The sequence below is a fragment of the Sminthopsis crassicaudata genome, chromosome 6, assembly GCF_048593235.1.
Source record: "Sminthopsis crassicaudata isolate SCR6 chromosome 6, ASM4859323v1, whole genome shotgun sequence".
Classification (NCBI taxonomy): Eukaryota; Metazoa; Chordata; class Mammalia; order Dasyuromorphia; family Dasyuridae; genus Sminthopsis; species Sminthopsis crassicaudata.
Genome location: NC_133622.1, coordinates 97,339,685 through 97,361,205, shown reverse-complemented (window position 1 = coordinate 97,361,205; position 21,521 = coordinate 97,339,685).

The following is a 21,521-nucleotide window of genomic DNA, read 5'->3' as shown; positions in this document are numbered from 1 at the left end:
TGTCTAGGAAAAATGCACTGAAAGTATATTTTAGGTGATTCTTCCAAGCAAAAGATAATGGTGATGGTTTCTAGAAATAATAGAAATAACAGAGAGGCAAATTTTAACTTAGTACTTCATTATATCAAGTTTATGATTCTATCAGAGTCATTCCTCTCTACTACAATTTATTTAAGGATTGGAGGATTGACCTAAACTGTTCAGAATCCAATTTGAACTCCAGGCTGAATAAGTGATATAGTGTAATAACTCAGATTCCTTGTATGAAGTGTTTATGTCAAAGATTTGAAGAAGATCATAAGTAGTTCAAAAAACCACAAACTTAATTACCTCCCAAAATTAGACATGGCAAAGAGTCATTTCTGGGAATTCCCTAGACAGGAAATTCATTTAAATAGTAAAGAGGGAACCTGACAAGAGCACCAAACTATCACAGCTAGACTACTGCATAGCTTCTCTGAGTTTTGCCTCATTGTTTGATTTCTTATTCTCTTATATTAAATACTGAAAATCACAAATGATCATCTGTTTTGGTTGTTTGAAGCTTTGTTGTACTTAACAAGGCAACATGGATTGTTTCTTGCCTAGAGAAATAAACTTGCAGTAAAGAAGAGGAGAATTCAAACCCTGCTTCAGATACTTAATAATTTTGTCACCAAAGGTAAATCACTTAACTTCTTTAAATCTTCATTTCCTCATCAAGAAAATGAGATAAATAGATTCAATTATCTCTAAAATCTCTTAAATCTCTTAGTCTATTATTCTTTGAAATGACAAGTTAGTAACAATTCTCTATTCTATTTTTTTTTACTTGAGATAATTTCCACCTTTTATATCATAGCCCTACTTAACACACATACACGTACACACAAACACATGCATGCACACACATATTCATCATATAGCATGTTGTAGCATAGTAGTGATCTTTAGGAGACAATGTCAAAATCTTATTTTCTAAGTCAATTTCAATTCTATTTTTTTAAATTAGGCAACAGAGATTGGAAACTTAATCTTCCACTAATGTCTTTAGCCAAAGGCCTAAAAAATCAAGTATATGAAAAAAAAGTTCTAAATCATTATTGTTCTGAGAAATGCAAATTAAGACAGCTCTCAGGTACCACTACAATCCTTTCCTGTTGGATAAAATGACGAGAAAAGATAATGATGAATATTGGAAGGTATGTGGGAAAACTGGCACAACTAATACATATTGGTGGAGTAGTGAATTGATCCAATCATTCTAGAGAGCTATATGATACTATGCCCAAAGGGCTATCAAACTGTGTATATCCTTTGATCCAGAAGTATCTCTATTGGGCCTGTATCCCCAAGACATAACAAAAAGGGGAAAAGGACCAACATGTGAAAAAAAAATTTGTGGCAGCCTTTTTTTGTACTGGCAAGAAATTGGAAACTTAGTACATGCCCATCAGTTGGAGAATGGCTGAATACATTATGGTATATAAATGCTATAGAATGTTATTGTTCTATAACAAATGATCAGCAGGATAATTTCAGAAAGGCCTGGAGAGACTTAAATGAAATGATACTACGTGAAGAGAGTAGAACCAGGAGAAGATTGTACGTAATAACAGCAAGATCATGTAATAATCAACTCTGTTGTATGTGGTGCTTTTCAACAGTAATTTGATTCAGATCCCCTCAGTGGGGATCACAACACAGGGATTTTCATTTTTTTAAAATTGTTGTTCACTTGCTTTTTATTTTCTTTCTCATTTTTCCTTTTGGATACAATTTTTCTTATGCAGCATAAGTGTGGAAATATTGGAAATATGTATAGGAAAATTGCACATGTTTAACATATATTGAATTACTTGCCATATTAGAGAGGGGGCGAGGGAAAGAGAGGGGAAAAAGTATTTGGAACACTAGGTTTTGCAACATTAAAAGAATCTATGATATTTTGAAAACAAAGTTAAAAAAAAAGAAAGAAAAATGCACCTGAATTCTAAAAGCAGAACTTAATGGATAATTAGGAAGGAGAACTTAATGGATAATTCATTTGGCAGAAGCTCCTGCCTCTGACACATACTGGGAATGAAACATTGGGTAAGTCACTTAATCTCTCAATTCACCAATTAGTATTTTTTATGATGGTAAGAAATATTTTCTCTTTGAAAGAACCTAAGCTCAATTAAGCATAGTTTAATAAATCCACATCATTCCTCAAAAAAAAGTTAAAATCAAAGTTATTTACAAAATAATCTGGGAGCAGGTAAGTGGGACAGTGGATAGAGCACCTGCCCTGAAGTCAGGAGAACCTGAGTTCAAATCTAACCTCAGACACTTAATACTTCCTAGCTATGTGACCCTAGGCAAGTCACTTATCACCAACTGCCTCAGCCAAAACTAATTAATAAAATAATCTGTAATGATTTTTCCCAAAATCTTTTATTAGAAACCAGATGCTATTATAAAAGAGATACTCATTTATAATGATATCTTAAAGCTAAAAATTCTTTAAAAAGACTGAAAATGTAACTTTCCTGATCCCACCAATAGATTTATATAACACATACACACATACACACACACACACACACATACATACATACACACACACATACATCATACCTATCAAACTTGATGCGAAGACAATATGTTCTTCTAGACTTATGGTTTCCATTTGTTCCTTGATCCCACATATAGCTCCACTAGGCACATTATGGTGTAGCTTCTATCTAGCTTTTAGCTTCAGCTACACTCCTACGTATTCCTTTCTCCTCATGGTTCCAAGCATTTTCTACCATTACTCATTTAGCTTAGCATTTTTATGTTGCTCAGAGAGTGCTTTTACCCACTATCTCTTTTAAAAAGACAGAGCCCTCAAACTGCTTGTTAGCACAATGGATACAGGGGAAGGGCAACTTATGAGTGTACTAGCTAACTTTTACCAGCTGATGAGAGTTAAATTTTCAGTGTGACTATTGAAACCTTAGAAATAAGTAAATAGTACAAATAAGGAACAAATTACTATTTTGTTGATTTCCTACACACTAAAATGTCACAGAGAATGTTCATAATGAAGAGGAAATATTAAAGTATGTGGGGAGGATTTCTTTTACACAGAGAGATGATTGTTAAATATTTACTAGAATATTCCTGAATAACTGAATAGGATGTTTTTTCATAAGGAACATCAGTGGAAGATATATCTGTTATTAGAATTCTGATTGAAAAGACAATATTCCTCAAAAAATATTCATTTGGGGTGGATATGGGGAGGGAAGAAACATTATGTAGGTGGAAAAAAAAAGAAATAAAAAACAAGAAAAAAATAAAGCTCAGTACCTTTTAAAAAATTTAATTTGATTTGTTTTCACAAATAAGTCAAAATAGTTCTGACCTCTCCCCATCTTGGAAATTTACATTTTAAACAACTAAGTCAACATTTTCATGTTTATATAATCAATGCATAAACTGAAAATCAAGAATTCTTTGCATGAAAAGCATTGACAGGTAACTAATTTGCAAATTTGCTATTTTTTTTCTTTATTATAATGTCTATTAGCCAATATGACGCTTTTAAATGTGACAGGCATTTGCAGTATGTTAGAAACCAAGTATGTTTTTGTTCTTATTATTAATGTTCATGTTGTTGTTATTGTTGCTGTTGTTTTGTTTCAATCTATTCAGAAACAGCTTTATAAAAGATAAGCCAAATACATTCATGCTTATGAAACTATCCTCTTAATTCAGCAACTTGGAATAATACTACTAGCTATTCTTCCTACAGTTTTACCTGGATACAGCCAATTTGTTTGTTGGAAGCAATATGACATGAATAGAGTATTTAACTTGAAATTGGGAAGAATAGCATTTGTATTCTGCATCAAACATTTACTAGCTATGCAAGTCACTTAGCCTAGTTTTAGTTTACTCATTAATAAAATATGGATCATACCTATAGTATTTACTGTAGTATTGTTTAGAGAATCAAGAAAAATGATAATTATAAATTATATAAATTATAATCATTATTTTTATTATTCTATGTTATTCAAGTAAAAAAAAAGCTCTTCTCTGTTATACAAGCCAAATTATTTTAAGAGTAGCATACAAGTGAGGAAAAACACAGTTCTAAAAATTTGTATTGAATCTAAATCAACCCCATGTGCTTTCTTATTGTTAGAAGAAATAAGAAAAATATTTTGTATTCCTGCCATTTTCATTGCAGATTTATTTAAATAAAAACACACAAATAAAATCTGTTAATAATGGGAAGTTTACCAGAATAAAAACTAGCAACATCTGTTCCACCATGTAACATTTGAATTCTAAGAGAAAATAAGTTGCTTTCTCAAAATTTCTTGGAAAAAAAATTAAGGATAGTTTTATCATAGAAATTGTATAATTTAGTCCCAAATTCCCTGTGTTTGTTTGTCTGTGTGCATGTGTGTAACATAACAAGAAACTGAATAATAGAGAATTAGTCATTTGATCATGTGTGGTATTTGTTGCTTTTTGAAATCTCTTGTCAGTCTAGGTGAGCCTGGAGATGAATAAAGACTTGTCCTGTCTTCCAATTTAGATTATCTAAAGGAAATCTTTGACTTTTTGGAGTAACCTGTGATGATTAAAAGTATTTTAATTGGCTGCTGAGCTATAACTGATTATGCATAAAAGAACTGTAACCAATAAATCAGTTTCTTTGTTTCTGTCTCTGTATCTGTCTGTCTCTGTCTTTTTCCTCCCGCCTCGCTCTCCTAGGCGCGCCCCCCCCCCCCATTTTGTGGCTTTTCTAGTGCCTTTCAAGGGTAGAGAACATAGTTGACACTGGATTTTGGGTGAAGGAGTTGCCTCAAGCATTTGCTCCCACCCAATGTATGACCAAAATTTCCATATGGCATCTTTTTAAATTTGCTTCTATGTATCTATCCTTTCATCATCTTAGGAAAATGAGTTTTGGAGGCAGAAAAAAACACCAAGAGAATGATATGAACCTTAAAATATCAGATGAGCAAGAAATTAATTGAATGTGGAATTTGATGAGGTAACATGATGAGGTAATAGGGAATCAAATAATTGAGGTAAATACCTATTGGTGAGGTATATACCTCAATAGGATTAATTGAGGTCTAGTGGCAGGATTGGGGTACAGGGAGTCACATGGAGCTCCCCTGCAACTCCTTAGGATTCGGCACAGGGATACAAAGTTAAATCAGGTCTAGTGGCCACGATGGTCCCCTGTAAATGAATTTACAAGCCCAAAAACTTAGATGGGTAAAAACAACGTTTATTGCAAGGTTTGGAAGCAAGTTTAAAGTCTGGTTAGTAAAAGGCATTAGACAGAGGAAGATACACACCAACAGCAGAGGCGGGGACAAAGAGTCTCTGTTGCAAAGCATTTTGGCTGGCATCTTTCAACTCTCTGACAAAAGGATGACTCCACCTTTGCTGCCTTTATCTTCTTGAAGAAACATATGGGTGGAGCTCAGGTTGATTCCTGAAAGGCGAGATTTTTGGAATGGCTTTTCAGATAAGGAAGAAACTGTTTTGGGGAAACCTGAGCAGATAGTTGGGGGTTAGGTACAAGCCCAAACTGGCTCAGATACTGATCTCTCCCCTTGGGGTTTTGACCAGATCTTATAAGTCAAAGATCAATCCCAAAAGTAGATTAAACAAGGAATCTTAAAGGGGGCTACACCCGCATAAGAATTCATAATAGGTTTTTTTCATAGAGTTGAATCTGATGAAGAGAAAGTATCAATGACTCACCTACATGATCTAGTCCAGCAGTAAACTGACTTGTCCATGGAATAGCCATAGATACTACAAACTTTTCCATTCATTGCCTGTGCAGCTCTAACAATTGACTAGAGTAGGAAGAAAATTGTGAAGTTATCATTTTAAATTTGAGCAACTTTTCTTCAAAATTTGAGGAAGAGGCATGCCATAGGTGCAGAAAAGGGGAATGATACTTTGATTTTGGTTATTTTTAAAACAAATGACATTTTAGAAAAGCTGATTGATGATAAAAGTAGAGATTTTCATTACCTCATGCCTAAACTATTGCTATAGCCTCTTGTTTGGTTTCCCTGTCTGAGTTCTGGCCTTATTCCAGTCTATTCTCTACTCAGCAGATATTCCTCAGGTACAAGGTCAATGTCACTTCTTTTCTATAAATTTAAGTTCTCCCTATTATCTGAAATGGCTATAAATATTTTTATACATATAGGTTCTTTTCTTCTTTTGTTGAGTCAAAGTCATGTATAATATATGCATAATATATTATATACAAGTTATATAATATACACACACATATATATATATATTTATATATACATAATATATATAATATAAGTCATGAATTTGGGGGCATACTTCTTAATTGTTTTCCATAACCTCTGGATCAATTAACAACTCTACCAACTGCGAGTGTTTTCCAACTCTTTACCCAATATCTGTCAATTTCTTTCATTATAATCTTTGCTGCTCTGATGGATATAAAGTAGAATCTCAAAATTGTTTTATTTTTTAAAAATTTTAATCATTAGTTATTTAGAACATTTTTTTCAGATCATAACTAATAGCATGGACTTTTGTTCCTCTGAAAATTGTTTATAAGCCATTTATCTGTTGTTGAATGAATATGTCCCTCTTAGAAGTAATTTCCTTTTATTATTAAAGTTGTTTTTAATGTATCTTATGGTCCAAAAATACCTGATTGCATTTTAACTCCTAAGTCTGAAATTTAATATGAACAAGTTTAGAATTTTGATTAGTATATTTTCTGACTGCAAGTAAAGGTTAATATAAAGTAAATGTGTGATCAGAAGAGATGATACATTTGTAATGTGCCAAGAGCAAAGGACAACAGAATCATACTGTTGAAAAGAAAATTCTTCAATTGGGTTTTTCCCATGATTAATGAGGCAGAATTCAAGATAAAGAGAATTAAAAGGATTTTTATTTTAAGTATCAAGACAGCAACACACCTAAGGGGCTGATCACTGAAAATCAGAAAGTGCCTTAAGGTGGGTAGAGCTTGTATAGATAATTTAAAAATAATCCAGATAAGTGCACCTCAGAAAAAGAAGTGGTGCCCTTGCATGTTGAATTTCAGTTTTTCTCCAAGGTAATAAGAACATGACAACTTTCAGGCAAGGGTATATGAAGAACGGGGAATACAAAAACTGCAGACTTAGTGTCTCCTTCCTCACCAGAGCCTCTCCCTCATTGTTTAATAAGAGACTCTGAGAACAATGGGTAACAGAATCAACATAACTTTCCACAATACAAAGTCGGGTCAAAAAACAAAAACAAAAACACCTGGAAAAGAACTTCTTGCTTACTGAAAGGATATCTTATGAGTAGCCAATAAATAGTCATAGCCAAAATGAGAGCAGTTAAAAAAAGATGGAATTAACGTGACCCTCAGTTGGTTGAGGATTTCATTGAATTTAGATCTATTAAATCTTTGAATAAATATTTCTTTATTAAGTATATATGTTCTAGGCATTATGTGAGGTCCTAGCAATACAAAGAAAAAAGTAAATCCTAGCCTTCAAAAATAAATCATATATTTGTTTTTCACATATGTAACACTGAAGACACATGTCATTGGACGCAGAATGTTGGCCAGCTTTATAAATGCAAACCATGATAAATAGTATGCTCATGACATATTGGAAATCTTCACTTTGGTAAATAAATATATATATATATATTTTTTACAGTTACATGACATACTTTTTAAAAATGGCATTCCAAGGATTTATTAAAGTCTCAAAAGAGGAGAGAAAAAAATCTCTCCTAAATTAATTTTTTACTGCTTCCTTATGTACTCAATATGCTAATATTCAATAAATATTGAGAAAATGTAAAGTTTAGTGTTTGGGAATAACATCACCAAAATTTCTAACCTTCCCTTCTTCCATTCTCTCAGAACAATATTAAAATAATAATTTAATTTGATAAAGACATTTCTTAATGACACACACTACCAAAATGGAGAAGACACATGAAGGAACAAATTGAAGTACCATCTCTCTCCTCTCCCCAATATATACCACAGATATTTCAGATAAATTCTGTTAAGTTATCTTTAAGACTTAAACCAATCAAAAATTCTCACTGAAATCCAATCTTTTTCATTTGTCTTATCAATCCATCTATACATTTTAATCATTAATTAATTTATTTTTCCATTTTAGGAAAAGGAAAATATCCTCTAGGTGGCACAAGTTGGTTGGGGGACTTGGTGCCATTTTTTTCTTTGCTTTTGCTAAAAGTCTTAGATATCCCTGTGGCTATGCATAAGGAAGATATCCCTGCAGCTATGTGTGAAGTTTTAAAAGCTTTATTCTTGTTTTTTAAAAGTTTCTTTAGCATTGCAGCATTCAGAGAAAAATCTAAATGCTCAAATAACTTTTAAAGCTCAGAGTTCTGCGCACAGATTACCTTATCTAGTTTTTAAAAAAGAAAGAAACCTAAATAGTGTCTGAAAACAGGTCTCTACAGACACATTTTATGCTTTAAAGGGTTTTTCCACTTTAGAAAGACTGTTTAGAAATCAAAATGACTAACTTTAGTGGAAAGAGAAAAAACAAATTCTCTTTTCCTGGCAATGTAGCTGCCTGAAGTCTTCTCTCCAGCCAATGACACAAAGTTGAGCTTTGAAGAGAGGCAGAGGAGGGGGGTTTTGGGGGTAGCCATTGTTGTGGATGGGAATTGAATATAGAATGATTTTCTATACCAAAGGATGCAACTAAATTGTCATAAATTTGTTCCCCAATATTGTGAATGTGTTTTGAGATTTATTGATGTTGGTTATAGAGATCAGATGGCATTCTTTCCCAGAATAACTGGGGTTCCTTCAAACTAAAATATAGAGTATGAAAAAGATTGGGAAATCATAGTATGTCTTGTCATTGTTTGTCCTTGATGCTCAAAGAGGACGATGAAATCAGGGAGAGGGATGCCATGGCATGCAAGTGAATTGGATGTAAGTGAGGGAGGGCTGTGAAAAGTCACCTGCCTTACTTTTCCCTCCAACTGTGCTCAGTGGCAAGAGACAGAGTAGGAGAAATGGACCTGGTCCTGGATGAAATGGGAGATCTTGTTCTTTTTAAGCTAAAGTCTTTAACACGTCTCAGTTTGACTGAGGTGGCACCTGTTCAGTGATTAAGGTTAGGTAATAATTGAGGCAAAAGATCTCCTCTTTCACAAAAATCTAAGTATATAAATGAATGAATGAATCTGGGAGAAGATCCTTAGAGTTTCTGGAGAAGCATAAATGAGTCAATCAGGACCTAAACAATGACTAAATATTCACCAATTAGAATCAGTTTGGTTTGGTTTTAAAGACTGGTCCTTAAGAAAGAAATCTAGCCAGTAAATCCCAATAAATCTTACTCATAAAAGCATGTGTAGGAAATACAAAGAAGAGAGTATGCATTTGGAGGAAGTGTGCATCACTGAATAGCAGTTTATATTACAAGCTGTGGGAGATTTGTGAGAATCTATATTTTTTAATGCTGACATATATGGGATAGTGTGACATAATGGATAGAGAGGCAGCTTTGAAGTTAGGGAAACCTAGATTAAAGTTCCACTTCTGGTAGAAGTTGGCTATTTGATGTGAAACAAGTTGCTTCCAGAAACTATCTGAGATTGAATGAATGTAAATTGTAAATCTTTGTTGTAGAAAGGGTTTCTTCAATCTGAATTTTCTTCATCAGTTTGTTGCAGATACCTTTCCTAATCTACCCTCCCGGAAAACAATATTTGGAATGAAAAGTGTCATTAGGGACAAGACGGGAAACAGGTTTCCAGCATGGTGTAGTGAAAAGCATACTCTCTCTGGATCTGAAGGTGTGGATTTAAATCTTGACTCTATAATTTATTATCTCAGTGATGTTGAGTAAGTCACTTAATTTCCCTGAGTCTCATGTGGAAATGGAATGATTAATGATTTTTCAAACCACCTTGATTTGCTTGAACTACCTTACTATCCAGAAGAAACCAGACTAACCAGGAAATCATAATCAGCTAATAAGGAGTCAAATTGAGCATTTGTTAAGCTTGACGTGATCAGAAATCCAGCCATAGAACAAGCTCCAACTGGATCATGCTGAATTCCCACAAAATAAGACCCCCATGGGGATTTCTTACTCCAACCCACTTCCCATCCCCAAAGAGTGTCTAATAACAGCTCAGCCTAGTGACCACATCTGAATAGGTCATGCTATGATTTCTGAAAAACAAGGAAGTTAGTGAAACTAGTAGTTGAATCTGATTGAGTCACAGTGCAATTCACTATCACCCCCACCATCACTCCAAACTTGAAGTTTTTTTTGTCTTTATAACTCCTGCTTCCCAATCCCACACTGAACTCAATTTTAACTGCATGCATGTTTGCTCACTTGAAAGGAATAAAGCACACATATATGACCTGCCTTTCTTAAACCAAACTCTGGGGTTGACAGAATCCTCATGTAAAATGAGGAGGCTTAGATTGAATGACCTCTGATATTCCTTTCAGATCTAAATCTATTTTGATATTCTCTTAAGAATCTTAATGATCCTGTTATATTTTTATAAAAAAAAAATCTAAGTGTAATCCTTGGGAGTCTTGGGAGACTTTTTTTGGGGGGAAGGGGTTGGATAATTTTTGGCTTCCTGTATAATGCTTGATTTGTTTAATATATCCACTGCATTATTCAGACCAAATTGAAGATCACCTGAGAGTTTATATCAAAGCTCCTGAAGATTTAGTCATTTGGGGAACCAAATTACTTTATTTCTTCTGTAAAGATTCGGAAATACAGCTGGGATTGGGGTAGAAAATAGGCCACACTAAAATAGGACCAGAGTAGATTTCTCTTTTCTTTGATCCCTAGACAAAAACAAGACTGAAAAAAAAAGTTCTGGTGAGCTGTTATTCCAGAGAGGAAGCAGCCAAGGAGAGTGTGTCAGTCTTTATGAAAGCAACAAAGATATAGAAACTTCATGAGGTTATCAATCTATACACACAGAGGATAATCCTTCATATCCAATTCAACTAGCATTTGTTAAATGTTTACTTTTTTTGGCAGGCACTGTGCTAGGTGCTAGAGATTGAAAGATACAAAGACAAAACCATAATGTTCCCATCCCTCAACATTCATGTATCTTCTTGGGGAAAAAAACAAAAAAAAACAAAAAAAAACAAAAAAAAAACTTGTATTCAGAAAACTCAATACAAAATGTATGAAATGCAATTTAGAAGGCTGATATTAACAAAGGAAAGTACCTGCTCTAATTCTTCACTGCTGGGGGCCTTGTAAAAAAAAAAAAAAATCCTGTTACTAGTGATTAGAATGGAAGCAATTTTAAGCCTTGTAATCCAAGAGCTTTAAGAATTACACCTCATCTTCTTCCCCAGAGCAATTGCCTTTATCCTTATCATTTTTCCACTCCATGACCCTTTTTGGAAACATTTCTTTAAGAAATTCCAAAGTAATTTGAATAAGCAAAACAGAGAGCACTAGGAAGAATATCATAAAAAGAGATTATCAGTTCTTTGAAAACCAAGACTATATGGAAATTATCATACATATATACTGTACTAACCAATAGCATAATTGATGCATTCTTAAGTGGCATTTTGAGAGATCATAAATTGTGGAAGATGACACTATTTTACTTTGGAATGAGAACTCTAAGTAAGAAGTAAGAAGTTGAGTAACACCAATTTTATGTTCACACTTTTTCAATTTTATTTTAAGCTATTAAACTATTTTATTTTTCCAACCTTAAAACTAAATTGCTTGGGTCAACTTCCATAAAAAACAAGACTAAATCAAGTTGAATTTCAGCAATATTGTTTAATGTACATTGACCTTTTTGTGCAATACTTAAAACACTTGTGGTGGTGGGAATGGGGACTATTGGCCTACATTCTCTTATTCTGTACTTCAAGCAGTTCAGATGGTCATGGCACCAAATATGTTATGACAACAAACATCTGTATAAATTGAAGGGACTAACAAATGAATATTCTTAGCTATATACCTAGAAGGAAAAACTGAACATAGAGAAGCCAAGGAGTCCAACCAAAGGCTATTCACAGAACTAAAAAAATCTCAGTGATAAAGGAACTTCCTTGGACATTTCATTCAACTGATTGTTAGAAAAACAGATTCCCTGCTACAACATACAGGGCATGATGAGGAGGTCATCATCCTTTGATTGATGATCTCCATTAGAAATAGTCCACTGCTACTACCACTCAAATGAAATTGTTTCTTCCAAAGTTACTGGAATCTCTTAATTTTTATGTTTAAAGAATTTTGTTTTATTTTGAATTTTCATCCCTGGGTTTTACGAAGTCAAACATTTTGTATATCAACCAATCCTCCTGTATACTCTTTTGCTCCTTGGTTGTTAAAGACACTTTTCTATTTTGATTTTCTTCCTATCTGTCTAACTACTCCAGTTTCCACACCCTACTTGAAGGTGTGGCCCATGACTCTGTCTGGTCTGATCTTTCTTCTTATCTTTCCATATTATCTCTCTTGATTACCTCTTCAACTCCAATGAATGCAATTAAAAACCTAAGCAGATTATCATTTCCTTACAATCTTTTTCATTTATTTCCATCACCCAGAATAATGGTTTATACACAGTTGGTGTCAAATAAATGCTTATTAAATGAAGCCTATAGTAATATTCACAATTAAACAGAATCCTTCTCAGAGGACTTCTTTGAATAGTGGCTATCTAAACTTAACTTGAACATCTCTAGTGAAGGACTTTTATCTCCAAAGAACCCATTCTGCTTTGAAGTAGTGCTAGGATGAAACTTTCTTTCATTTTAAGTTGAAATATGCTTTTTAAAAAACTTCTACCAGGGGGCGGAGCCAAGATGGCGGAGAAGAAACACACTACTCAGTGAACGTCCTCACTCCCTCACAACCAATTAGATAAATTAAGTCTCAAAATTAGCTCAGGACTGATAGATACCACAAGGACTGGAAGCACGACTTACCAGCTGAAGAGAATCTGGAGTTTCAACAGGAAAGGTCAGTTCTCAGGGGAGGAATAAGAAAGACCAGCACAGACGGTGGGGTAGGGGCACACTGAGCCCATTGCGCTGGGAGGGGCTCTGGGATCAGAGAAGCCACTGAGGTAAAGGAATCTGGCACAGGCTGTTAGCTCTTCTCTGCTAATTATTTAGCAGTTCAGAAGAGAAAGCCAAAATATTTTAAAACTCAGATTAGATTTCCCCCCCACCCCCCACCCTGGGGGTGACTCGGCAGACTCTGCACCAGGGGGTGTGGCCTCAGCTACCTCCTGAGAATAGTTAAGAGACTGACAAGTGGGTGGATACGGCCCAAGGCAACACACACGGCCTAGCTTAGCTGGAGGGAGTGGAACTCAGCTCCAGGAAGTCCCAGAGAAGCGGAACCTTTGAACTAGGGACCGCGGTTTCTGGCAGACACTTCCAGTTTGAGCGCAGGGGCTTCTCACGTCACCTGCTGCAGACATCCACTCCCCACCCGGACACATAGGCTGAGCTTCTTGCTGTCTTCACTATTCTACGCCCTCAAAGCACAGCAGTGCTAATCACCTCTGAGGCGCTTCCAGGGAGGGGGTGGGGAACTCTCTCCCAGAGCTCTCTCTTAGCGCGGGCGCAGGGGCCGCTGCATCCATCCGGTCTGGGAGGAAGCTGGTAAAGAAGTAAATAATTTCCTACCCCAGGGACAGACCCCAAAACATTTTTTAAGTATGAGCAAAAAAGCTAGAAAAACTATAGATTCCTTCTATACAGAGAAAGAGCGGGTACCCAACCCCGAGGAAGTTAACAGCAAAGATTCAGAAGATAACAACCTAAAGGGGAACGATTCCTGCCCCCCATCACATAACTCTCTCCTAGAAGAAGCTCTTAAGAAATTGAGGGAGATCGAAGAAAAATGGGGCAAGGAAAGGGAAGTTATGATAGAGAATAACAACGTCCTGAAATTGGAGTTGGAAAAAATAAAGAATTCACAGGAGATGCAGGGAAACAAAATTAGTGAATTAGAAAAGGTTAAAAAAACACAGGAAAGTAGGATTTCTGAATTGGAAAAGATAAAAAAGTCTCAAGAAAATAGAATTTCTGAATTGGAAAAAGAAAATAATTCTCAAAAAAAAAAATTAGGGAAATGGAAAAAAATTCAATAGAGCAAAATAATTCATTTAAAAACGAAATTGGGCATTTACAAAAAGAACTAAAAACTGTGAAAGAAGAAAATAACTCCTTAAAAGTCAGGATGGAACAAATAGAAATGAATGATTCACAGAGAACCCAAGAATCAGTCAAACAAAACAAAAAAAATGAGAAGCTGGAGAACAACGTCAAATACTTACTGGGAAAATCTATAGACCTGAAAAATAGATCTAGGAGAGATAATCTGCGGATTATTGGACTTCCAGAAAACTATGACCAAAAAAAGAGCCTAGATTCTATTTTACAGGAAATTATCAAGGAGAACTGTCCAGAGATAATAGAAACAGAAGGGAAAGTAGATGTGGAAAGAATTCATCGAACTCCTTCTGAAATAGACCCTAAAAAAAGAACACCACGGAATATAGTGGCTAAGCTGCAGAATTACCACACAAAGGAGAAAATCCTGCAAGCAGCTAGAAAAAAACAATTTAAATACCAAGGTGCCACAATAAGGGTCACCCAAGATCTGGCTGCCTCCACATTAAAAGATAGAAGGGCCTGGAACCTGATATTCCGTAAGGCAAAAGATCAAGGACTGCAACCAAGAATGAACTACCCAGCTAAGTTTAGCATCTTTTTCCACGGAAGAAGATGGTCATTCAATGAAACAGAGGAATTCTATATGTTTCTAAGAAAAAAACCAGACTTAAACAAAAAATTTGATCTACATCCACAAGACTGAAGAGAAACAGAAAAAGGTACACAGAACCCTTGAGAACTGTAACTCTGTTGTGGGTATACAAAAAATACTCAAGGATAATTTGATTTTACTGACATAAAAGAAAAAAAGGGGGGTGTAGTAAAGGGAAGGAGGTCGGTTCAGAAAAAGGGGAAGGAGTGATAAAAAGAGGGAAACTACATCCCAGGAAGAGACATAGAAAATACACCATATCTGAGGGAACTTAGTGAGGGGGAGAATCATTGTGTGAATCTTACTCTCATCAGAAGAGGCTCAAAGAGTAAATAATTAACATATTTGTTTTTCAGAGAATTTTCTCTCACCTCATTAAAAGGGGGGAGAGGAAAAGGGAAAAGGAAAAGGGGAATAAGTGAAGGGACTTGGAGGGAGGGGGGAGGGATCCTAAAAAAAAAAAAAGAGGGAGGGTTGCGCGTCACAAGGGGGGTCTGTAAATTAAATATCGGGGAGGGGGATCAGGGGGGTCAAGGGAAAAAAGCATAATCTGGGGATAATACGATGGCAGGAAATACAGAATTAGTAATTTTAACTGTAAATGTAAATGGGATGAACGATCCCATCAAACGGAGACGGATAGTAGATTGGATCAAAAAGCAGAACCCTACAATATGTTGCCTACAGGAAACACACTTAAAGCAGGGAGATACATACAGAGTAAAGGTAAAAGGTTGGAACAGAGCCTATTATGCTTCAGGTAAAGCCAAAAAAGCAGGGGTAACTATCCTTATCTCAGATCAAGCAAAAGCAGAAGTAGATCTCGTTAAAAAAGATAAGGAAGGAAACTATATCCTGCTGAAAGGTAGCATAAATAATGAAGCCATATCAATACTAAACATATATGCACCAAGTGGTATAGCATCTAACTTTCTAAAGGAAAAGTTAAGAGAACTGCAAGAAGAAATAGACAGTAAAACTATAATAGTGGGAGATCTCAACCTTGCACTCTCAGATTTAGACAAATCAAACCACAAAACAAACAAGAAAGAAATTAAAATAGTAAATAGAACATTAGAAAAACTAGGTATGATAGACCTTTGGAGAAAACTGAATGGCAATAGGAAGGAATATACTTTCTTCTCAGCAGTTCATGGATCCTATACAAAAATTGACCATATACTAGGACATAAAGATCTCAAAATTAAATGTAGGAAGGCAGAAATAATAAATGCCTTCTTCTCAGATCACAATGCAATAAAAGCTACATTCAGTAAAAAGTTAGGGGTAAATAGACCAAAAAGTAATTGGAAACTGAATGATCTCATCTTAAAGAATGACTGGGTGAAAGAGCAAATTATAGAAACAATTAACAATTTCACCCAAGATAATGATAATGATGAGACATCATATCAAAATCTTTGGGATGCAGCTAAAGCGGTAATAAGGGGAAATTTTATATCTTTAGAGGCTTATTTGAAGAAAATTGAGAAAGAGAAGATTAACGAATTGGGCTTACAACTTAAAAGGCTAGAAAAAGACCAAATTATAAACCCCCAACCAAAAATTAAACTCGAAATACAAAAATTAAAAGGAGAAATCAATAAAATTGAAAGTAAAAAAACTATTGAATTAATAAATAAAACCAAGAGTTGGTTTTATGAAAAAGCCAATAAAATAGATAAACCTTTGGTAAATTTGATCAAAAAAAAGAAAGAGGAAAATCAAATTGATAGTCATACAAATGAAAAGGGGGATCTTTCCACCAATGAAGAGGAAATTAGAGAAATAATAAGGAGTTACTTTGCCCAACTTTATGCCAATAAATTTGATAACTTAAGTGAAATGGATGACTTCCTCCAAAAATATAGGCTCCCTAGATTAACAGAGGAGGAGATAAATTGCTTAAATAGTCCCATTTCAGAAAAAGAAATAGAACAAGCTATTAATCAACTCCCCAGGAAAAAATCCCCAGGGCCAGATGGATTCACATGTGAATTCTACCAAACATTTAAAGAACAATTAGCCCCAATGTTATATAAATTATTTGAAAAAATAGGGGATGAAGGAGTCCTACCAAATTCCTTTTATGACACAGACATGGTACTGATACCTAAACCTGGTAGATCGAAAACTGAGAAAGAAAATTATAGACCAATCTCCTTAATGAATATTGATGCTAAAATCTTAAATAAGATATTAGCAAAAAGACTTCAGAAAATCATCTCCAAGATAATACACTATGATCAAGTAGGATTTATTCCAGGAATGCAGGGCTGGTTTAATATTAGGAAAACTATTAATATAATTGACCATATTAATAATCAAATTAATAAGAACCATATGATCATCTCAATAGATGCAGAAAAAGCATTTGACAAAATCCAACATCCATTCCTACTAAAAACTCTTGAGAGTATAGGAATAAATGGATTATTCCTTAGAATAATCAGGAGTATATATTTAAGACCGTCAGTAAGCATAATATGCAATAGAAATAAACTGCAACCTTTCCCAGTAAGATCAGGAGTGAAACAAGGTTGCCCACTATCACCATTACTATTCAATATAGTACTAGAAACGCTAGCCTCGGCAATAAGAGCCGAGAAAGAGATTCAAGGAATTAGAGTAGGAAATGAGGAAATTAAACTATCACTTTTTGCAGATGACATGATGGTATACTTAGAGAACCCCAAAGACTCTGCTAAAAAGCTACTAGAAATAATTCAAAATTTCAGCAAAGTGGCAGGATACAAAATAAATCCACATAAATCCTCGGCATTTTTATATATCACTAACAAAATGCAACAGCAAGAGATACAAAGAGAAATTCCATTCCAAACAAATGTTGATAGTATAAAATATTTGGGAATCCATCTACCAAAGAAAAGTCAGGAATTATATGAGAAAAATTACAAAACACTTGCCACAAAAATAAAATCAGATTTAAATAATTGGAAAGACATTCAGTGCTCTTGGATAGGCCGAGCGAATATAATAAAGATGACAATACTCCCCAAACTAATCTATTTATTTAGTGCTATACCAATCAGACTCCCAAGAAACTATTTTAATGACCTAGAAAAAATAACAACAAAATTCATATGGAAGAATAAAAGGTCAAGAATTGCAAGGGAACTAATGAAAAAAAACTCAGAGGAAGGTGGTCTAAGTGTACCTGATCTAAAGCTATATTATATAGCAGCAGTCACCAAAACCATTTGGTATTGGCTAAGAAATAGACCGGTAGATCAGTGGAACAGATTAGATACAAAGAACAAAAAAGGGTACATCTATAGCAATCTAATCTTTGACAAACCCAAAGATTCCAACATTAGGGATAAAAATTCATTATTCGGAAAAAACTGTTGGGAAAACTGGAAATTAGTATGGCAGAAATTAGATATGGATCCACACTTAACACCATATACCAAGATAAGATCAAAATGGGTCCATGATTTAGGCATAAAGAGGGAGATAATAAATAGATTAGAGGAACAGAGGATAATCTACCTCTCAGACTTGTGGAGGAGGAAGGAATTTATGACCAGAGGAGAACTAGAGATCATTATTGATCACAAAATAGAAGATTTTGATTACATCAAACTAAAAAGTTTCTGTACAAATAATACTAATGCAAACAAGATTAGAAGGGAAGTAACAAATTGGGAAAATATTTTTAAAAACAAAGGTTCTGACAAAGGTCTCATTTCCAAAATATATAGAGAACTGACCATAATTTATAAGAAACCAAACCATTCTCCAATTGATAAATGGTCAAAGGATATGAACAGACAATTCTCAGAGGAAGAAATTGAAACTATATCCACTCACATGAAAGAGTGTTCCAAATCACTACTGATCAGAGAAATGCAAATTAAGACCACTCTGAGATACCACTACACACCTGTCAGATTGGCTAAGATGACAGGAACAAATAATGACAAATGTTGGAGGGGATGTGGGGAAATTGGGACACTAATACATTGCTGGTGGAGTTGTGAAAGAATCCAGCCATTCTGGAGAGCAATCTGGAATTATGCCCAAAAAGTTATCAAACTGTGCATACCCTTTGACCCAGCAGCGCTACTACTGGGATTATATCCCAAAGAAATACTAAAGAGCGGAAAGAGACATATATGTGCCAAAATGTTTGTGGCAGCTCTTTTTGTTGTAGCTAGAAACTGGAAGATGAATGGATGTCCATCAGTTGGAGAATGGTTGGGTAAATTGTGGTATATGAAAGTTATGGAATATTATTGCTCAGTAAGAAATGACCAGCAGGAGGAATACAGAGAGGGTTGGAGAGACTTAAATCAACTGATGCTGAGTGAAATGAGCAGAACCAGAAGATCACTGTATACTTCAACAACGATACTGTATGAGGATGTATTCTGATGGAAGTGGAAATCTTCAACATAAAGAAGATCCAACTCACTTCCAGTTGATCAATGATGGACAGAGGTAGATACACCCAGAGAAGAAACACTGGGAGGGGAATGTAAATTGTTAGCACTAATATCTGTCTGCCCAGGTTGCATGTACCTTCGGATTCTAATGTTTATTGTGCAACAAGAAAATGATATTCACACACATGTATTGTACTTAGACTATATTGTAACACATGTAAAATGTATGGTATTGCCTGTCGTCGGGGGGAGGGAATAAGGGAGGGGGGGTAATTTGGAAAAATGAATACAAGGGATAATATTATAAAATATATATATATATAATAAAAAAAAATTAAAAAAAAAAAAAAAACTTCTACCTATTGCTTTTTAATGTGTTTTCAGAGTCAAATATAATAAATTTATTTTTCCTACATGAAATCTTCATGTAATTTCCATTCAAAAAGTCATATAAATAATAATCATATTCAACACAATCATTTGATCCTTATGGATAAAAATAACTGTTTCCTTCATAATGTCCTTGAGTTACATGATTCTGTTTCCACATCATCTTGTATAGACTCTTCTGGGATGATTAACTTTGCCAATACACTTTCAAAAATGTAAGATCAATCTTAACATCATATTCCTGATTTGGTTTGCTCCTATGCAATAATAGGATGAGTAATAATCAGGGAGGAGAAAATAAGAAGCTTTTTCTTTCTACATATCTTGCATCTATCAATTAACGTAAAAATAGCATTTTTCTGATATTATTTAAAAAGATCTGAATTCACATAAATGTATTATCTGATTCACATATCTCCATTTTTATTACATGTATATGAGAAACTGCTACACATTTTCCTAAAAATATGTAATTTCTCATATTTTTTATAAACCTTCTAGAGATTCTCTACCAAACACAGTGGGGAAATTTCTCAAGATTTGTTGATATTGCATGAATCTCAATATAGTATAATGCCTATACATGCATTATTTCTGATTCTCATGACAAAATTGGTCCACATTTTAGCCATATTTCACATCCTTTTAAAAATGTATTCTTATTCATATTGAAGGTTATAACCCACTCTTCATTATCCCATACCTCATAATATTCTTTGATCTATAACATTATATTTTAAGATGCTAAAGCACTCAATGGCACACAATTTTATTCTTCCCTACCAAATAGTTAATTCAGGTGTATAATTTACTGAAGGACCTTTTGTCTCTTCGCCTCCAAAATATATTTTATTTAATGAAACAGAATAAAAAAGAAAGAAAGACAGAAAAGGAATACAAAACAAAATAGAACATTGTCATGTGCCCAGCAGAACATTAAAGAGGATTCAAAATATGTATTAACAAATACCAGTTCAAGAAAGTATATATGTGTATGTATACATATATATATATATATATATATATATATATATATATATATATATATATATATATATATATATATATATATATACACACACATATTTATTGGTATATATGTATACACACATATGTATATGTATATGTATATATACATATATATGTTAGTGGAAGAAATTATATTCATGAGTGTTCATCTTTTCTTTACTACCTTATAAATTATTGTTTTGTTCTCTGCTGCACAATTTTTTTACTTTATTCTTTTGTTCCCCATTTTATCTTCCCCACTACCACCAAGCAGACTATAGTTAAAAAATGATATATATATATATATATATATATATATATATATATATATATACACGCATGCACTTCCACACATAGATACACTCAAATATTTTTCCTATCCCTGCTGATCCTTTGCTTTAATTTTGCTCCAACTTGCCTTACTATTATTTAACCTCTCCCCACCTATGGATCTCTCTCTCTTCCCCTTCAGAACTCATTCTTTGCTTCCCTGTCAGCCTATCCCTACTCCCTTATTTCTTTAGAGATTTTGTAGTGTGCTATAGCCTTCATGATATGTACTGTTGCCTTATTTAATCCATTCCCAATATGAGTAGGTTTTTAGCCCTTCTTCCCCTTCTCATGTCTTTTTGTCTATTCTTTCTCAATACCTCTTTTCTATGACATAATTACTATTTTTTGCTTAACTCTGACCAAATCTTTCTTTTGAGCTGTTGTATTGTTGATGTCAATCTGTATTTATTTATATATTTGTTTGTTTGTTTGTTTATTTATTTATTTATAGCTTTTTATTTACAAGATATATGAATGGGTAATTTTTCAGCATTGACCTTCGCAAAGTCTTCTATTCCAAGTTTTCCCTTTC